The sequence below is a fragment of the Rutidosis leptorrhynchoides genome, chromosome 7, assembly GCF_046630445.1.
Source record: "Rutidosis leptorrhynchoides isolate AG116_Rl617_1_P2 chromosome 7, CSIRO_AGI_Rlap_v1, whole genome shotgun sequence".
Taxonomy (NCBI): Eukaryota; Viridiplantae; Streptophyta; class Magnoliopsida; order Asterales; family Asteraceae; genus Rutidosis; species Rutidosis leptorrhynchoides.
In genome coordinates, this window is record NC_092339.1 from 120,640,989 (window position 1) to 120,647,514 (window position 6,526).

Sequence of the window (6,526 nt, forward strand, 5' to 3'; positions counted from 1 at the left end):
ACATATACATATACACGTATGCATATATTCACATATATACACACACATATACATACAGTGTATACTTACACATATGTACGTATGCATGCATACATGCACGTACACCATGATCACTTCACTAATCCATAATCTTAACCTAACCAATACATAAAATCACGACTTTTTACTTATAATTAATCCTAACTTATAATCTCTTAATCACATAAAATAATAACTTTTTAACATATCAACTAATATCCTTATTAGCCATAGCCTATTTGTAAACATAATCTTTATATATCCTTACTAACTAGTTAACAATCTTTCACATAAAATCATATCTTTTCTACATAGTTACTAGTTACATTCATTAACCCTAATTATAATGACCATGTTCATACTTGTTATCATACTTTTACCATTATTATTTTTTTACTAATCAACTTTTATTAAACCTACTTAACCTTATCATTCCACATAAAATCATAATCATAATCTTATACTAATTCATACCCTTTTTATCATTATCATTAACCATATTCCTACATAAAATCATAACTACTTATTAATAACTACTTATAATACTTGATCATAATCCTTTCCAATAATCATAATAATTAACCTTACAACAATTCATAAATCTTTATAAACTTTAAACCTTATTATTCATATCTTATAATTATATCCTTTTTAACTTGGATCATAACCATTTATACATTATAATTATCACTCATTCAATACTTAATCTTTATACATAACATGTTACTCTTTAATCATCTTATAAGTAATTGATTTAATCACACAATTAGACTAGGGTTATTAGGATACCTTAGGCTAACGATCAAGGAGTATGATGATTGGTCGTGAAGCAAAAAACAGGAAAATAAAGCAGCAGCAACAACAAGAAAAACACGACCCAGTTGGAGGTCTGTTTGTGTCTGAGCAAACACGACAGAAATAGCAGTAGCAACAGCAAGTAATCACGACCCAGTTAAGGGTCTTCTTGGTCCCCTTGATCACTGTATTCGTTCGTGTATTGCAGCAAGAAACAAGCAGCAGAATAGCAGCAACCTGGATGATTCTTGAGCCTGATTGAACTCGACTGCAGCAGCAACTCAGGCAGGAAACAGATGGGTTTTATGGTAGTCTTTATCGATAGCACAGCAGGTCTTGATGATGATAACCTGGGCTGGACTGGAGGCGATTTGATGATGGTAATTTACGACTACAAGATGCTGTGATGGAGAATTATAAAGCGACTGCAGGTGAGGGGTTTAGTGAGGGTTTTGTTGTCGACGGAATTTGAGAGAATGCAGGGGTTAGGATCGACTATTAGGCAGGTTATTTGTGATGTTTAACTTGAAAAGTCACGATGGTTATATAGATAATTTGGGTTTCCTAATTGCCTTCCACTTCTTGGAGCTCAAGGAAAGGATTTGAGTTAATCTAGGATTTGCCAAAAACTTAGTGATCAAGCTTATGAATCCCTAACAAAAATATATACAGCCGATATACTTATGATCTTATGTATTTATTTATTTATTTTTTACGGCATTCTCTATTTATTTATATATATATATATATTTTATTATTATTATTATTATTATTATTATTATTATTATTATTATTATTTTTATTAAGGTTATAATTAATTTAATTACATTTTTATTAATTATTAGACCCTAACTTTTATTAATTTTACATTTACTTCTATTTAATTTATATATATTCTCATTTGTTTGAATCTTATATAGTCACATTTTAATTTATTTATAAAAGATTAGGGTTAGGGTTTAATATTCAATATTAAATGGGATTAGGGTTTAGTAGTTAATAGGTAGGGTTAGGTTTAGGGTTTTAAATTATATTAGGATTTTATAATAGTTACGATCATTTAATGTAAGTATAAATGTGCGTTGTCGAAATGGATAACAACCCTAAATTGATTATACGGAGGAACAAATGAAAAACCCTAAGGGTATTTTAGAAATTTAATGATGGAAAAATGAGGGTTGTTATAGAGTTAAATTAGGTTATGAAATCGAAATTACTTTACCGAAAAGAGGGGCGTATATTTTTGATAATATTTGATTGATAAAAGTGGGATAAAAGACCAAAAAGATTTTCAATTTTATTTTTACCATGTTTTTAAAATTAATATATAAATATTAAATTAATATTGTAAACTTCTTTAAAATTGTAAATATCTGAAAAATTTATATTTTTAATATAAGTTTGTATGTATAAAAACAAAAATATAATATAAGTTTGGTGTGAATTTTTAATAAGAATTTTTAATTTTATGCATTTTAAATTTAAGTTTGGTGTGAATTTAAAAACAAAAATTTACTTTATTTTGCTAAGTTAAAAATATGATTTTTAAAATTCGTCGTGAGTTGAAGACTAGGTCGTTGAACTGAAATTGCTTTACCCGAGGGAGGGACGAGAACTTTTATTATCATTATTTTTAATCTTATTGAATTAAAGTATGCCAAAAACTTTATAAAAAAAAAGGGCCAAATCACTGTACCCGGCACCCCATGCGATCGCATGGGGTTTACACACCAATCTCATGCGATCGCATGAGGCTGGAAAACTGGCTAGATCAAAAACTCTCAGCGAGCTGTGTTCTTTACCACTCCACACACACACATACGAAAATACCCCAAAATAATCTCTAAAATTTGCAATTTTTCACCGTAATTCGTCAAATTTCTTGCTCTAATCATGCCTAGATTCGCATTCTTCAGCAAAAAGGTAAAAATTACACCCCTAAACTCTATAAATTCCTAGTTTTTGTGATAATTACCAATATTTTACCTAATGCAATTTTGTTAATTTCTAGTGTAATTAGTGTTAAATTGATAGTATTTTATGCATGTATAACCTAGATTGATGCTATTTAACATGATTTGAAGCCAAAAACTTTAACATTTTTAGAAATCCAGGGTTTGTGTTCTTGAGCAATTTGGGGTTTTTTGATATAAACAGGTTATGGCCGATTTTTATCATGAATTATTGCTAAATTGAGTAGTGTAACATGTTTAGGTAGTTAAATGATCCAAACATTGATCCTAAACATGATTTTTGGAGATTAAAGTGGACTTTTTAAGTCTAAAATTCATGAACTTGATTAATTTGATATATATGCCATTTTAGACTTGTTTAATTGCTAGTAATGACTATTTTGACATGTTATTTGAGTTAAATGCTTATGAACTTTATCTACATTTTCATATGTGCTTATTTAAAAAAGTGTAGAATTGTAAAAATTGTGAAAATGTGTATAAGTTTAATTTTGATTTAACATGTTATTGTGATTGTTTTAAGTTGTTATTTTGCTAACACTAATGCATATTTGGATGCACAAACTTTGTGTTTAATGTGTTTTGCAGAAAGTCGATACTGGAGGTTCAGGATCATCATCATCTAGACGACCTGCTCCAGCTCCAGAACCAGAACCAGAAATGCAATATGAACCTGAACAAGTACCACAACAGGAACCACAACAACAGCCTGATCAGCACGTACCTTATTATGACTCGCTACAGTTACCTAATGAATTCATAGTATTTCCGCCACATCCACCTGTAGAATACCCAACAATTCCGGAACACACGTTGCATCCTAATCTGAGATTCGATAGACGATGGAGAGATTACCCGGCATATCAAAATAATAAATTTAAATTGGTAACAAAAGAAGTAGAGGTGCCGAGGGTAATTGATTGGAATCCTTTGGAAACGGTCCATCTAGCTGACCGTGTTAGACAGCATTTGATTCAAAGGTATGGCAGTTCTTCTTTTACAGATTGGGAACATCTTTTAACCATTCGTAGACCTGTATATAAGGAATGGTGTGTTGAGTTGATGAGTACTATAGCGTTAAATGTAGATAGGTTAGATGATAGAAGTTTTCTTAGATTTATCCTTGGCGGTAGGATGTACAGAATGTCCATGATGGACATGGCCAGGGCATTACAGATTTACACTCCTAGTGAATTGCTACTACCCGATTATATGAGTTTGATTTATCGTGGTGAAAGGGTAGATAGGAACTTTGACGCGAACGCCGTTTGGAGGCGTATGTCAAACTATAATGTTTTTACACTGGGAGGAAAACACTCCTACTTACATATTAACAAAGCCGAGCTTCGTGTAATTCATAGATTTTTGGCTAACTCGATTACACAGAGAGGTCACAATAAGGAGAAAATGACCTTACATGATTTATTTTACCTAAAGTGTATTCGAGACCCGAGAAGCTTTGTTAATATCCCTTACTGTGTTGGTTTTTATTTATCTAAAATGGTAGAAGGAATGCAGGACGGGAGTATAATAGGAGGAGGTATTTTTGTTACTCTCATTGGAGAGTATTTAGGTGTTGATAGGAACCAAGGGGGTCCATTACAGATTTGTAGAGAACAGGATGAGACCATAGGATTACGGGTTTATGTGGGTGCTAAGGTATTGAAGAGTAGACGCAACCAGGCATTGCCCTATGAAGGTAATCATCCTCAGGTAGAGAGAGGGTCAGACGAGGAAATGGAGGAAGCGGAAGACATTAGGGATGTCTTTCGAGATGCTATTCTTGACGTCCACGTTCGTATAGATGAGGAAGCAATGACGAGCGCGACCAGACATAGTATGTACGAGCAGTGGAACTCCGAGCGAGTATACGAGGATTATAGGTGATGCCAACACGATAGCTGGTTAGTTCATCAGCACCAAATCATGAGCCAGCTATCATATCAGGTACCAAATAATTACGTGCCTACTCGACCTGCTCATTTTCCGCCACACAACCTCGACATCCGACCACCCTTTAACCGGTATGACTATAACCAAGCCTATCAGAACACCTATAACCAACAATGGAACCCACCTGACGAGATGAACTGGAACCCCTATCCAGACTGATTTAGTTCCATTGGTTATTTTTATGATTTTTATGTTTTTATCTTTTTACTTATTCATTTTAAACTTATGTTATTGGATATATTTATGTAATTTTTATCATTTTTATTATTATTGTGTACTAATATTTCACATTTAGGATTTGAAAGTGGGATTTTAAGTCCCATTTCAAATTGACATGCATGTTTATATTTGTATGTATATATATTGTCAATTGTATAAAACAGGGTAAAACAGCGAATTTTCAAAGACTGGCATTAAGTTCAGCAAAAGCTAGTTTTGACGACAAAACGAAAAACAAACATGATGAAACAACAAGATGGAATGAACAAATGATGTGCACCATTTATCATTCAGCAAACAAACGCCAATATGTTTGGAAACTTTGGTAAAATTTAATCATTTTTCTACGCTAATCACCCTCAATAATTTAAATTGTTACTGATTTCTTGCAAATGAGGGCATTGCAAATTCTTAAGTGTGGGAAGGGGTTAAATTCTTTCGGATTTTAAATTTTTAACTTAAAACACTTGGTTACCATTAAAAATACTAGTAACGCAGTAGTTGTATTAGAATCTAGTGCTCTCTGATAATAAAGAACAGCCCTAGTCTTATATACTGACTACCCAATTCTAGTAAAATTTTTCAAAATTTTCAATTAAATGAACTCAAAATCATGTTTATACATATTTATGAACGATAAAACTAGGTGTTAACACCGAAATTATTGTTACCTCGGAAAGGACATAAATTGAGAAACAAACCAAAATGTTAGAATTCATTTAAAATGGAATAGAGGACAATAAAAAGGCAAATAAAAGAAAATAAAAGCCAAGTGTGGAAAAATTTACCAAGTTATTTAAAACATAAGTCACATATTTTTGTAACAAATAACTGAAGATACTTTTGTTTTGGACGATTTTAATCAGTTTTACCCGATTTACTGTAATATATTTGAAAGAAAGATGGATCTACACGATGAATCAATTCCATCATTAAAAGGAAGTAAAGTCTTCTGAAAAAGAAACGCGCTTCTTGATTTAGGTCATGAAGTTGTCGTCCAGACCAGCTGTAGGTTGACGAAAAATCTAGAAAAGTCATCTCTAAAATCAGCAGGAAATCCACGGACCTCAGCATCAAACAGGGTCGCCAAGTGGTCAGACTTATCCTAACCATGAAAGGATCTGTCTTGTAAAATGGGGAGGACGCCGTGCAAATTAGCTGGATAAGACTAATGAATCAGATCCTCAGAAAGGATAATCTCCTTTAAAGATCAAAAATCAGCTTTTAAGACTGATATTACTCAATCCTTGAGATTGACCTTAAAGATTGAGAATTACAAACTCATGGAATTCAATGATATCTAAACTCGAGCTTGAACGAGAAAATATTTTGATCAAAATTTCAAACCGATTTGTTTTCTGAAAACCCATTTTTCAATGCGTTCATTACCATTGAACGTAAAATCCTAGGAATTCACCTGGAATTCATTAGGTCACCTGAACCAAATCGGGTGTCAACCGTAAGAACGGTGGTTGCATAGCATGGTCAAAGACAGGACCTTGTGCCAGACCGAAAAATTATAAGGGTGAGCTTTACTATTGCTCCTACAAAGGATAATAATTACATCC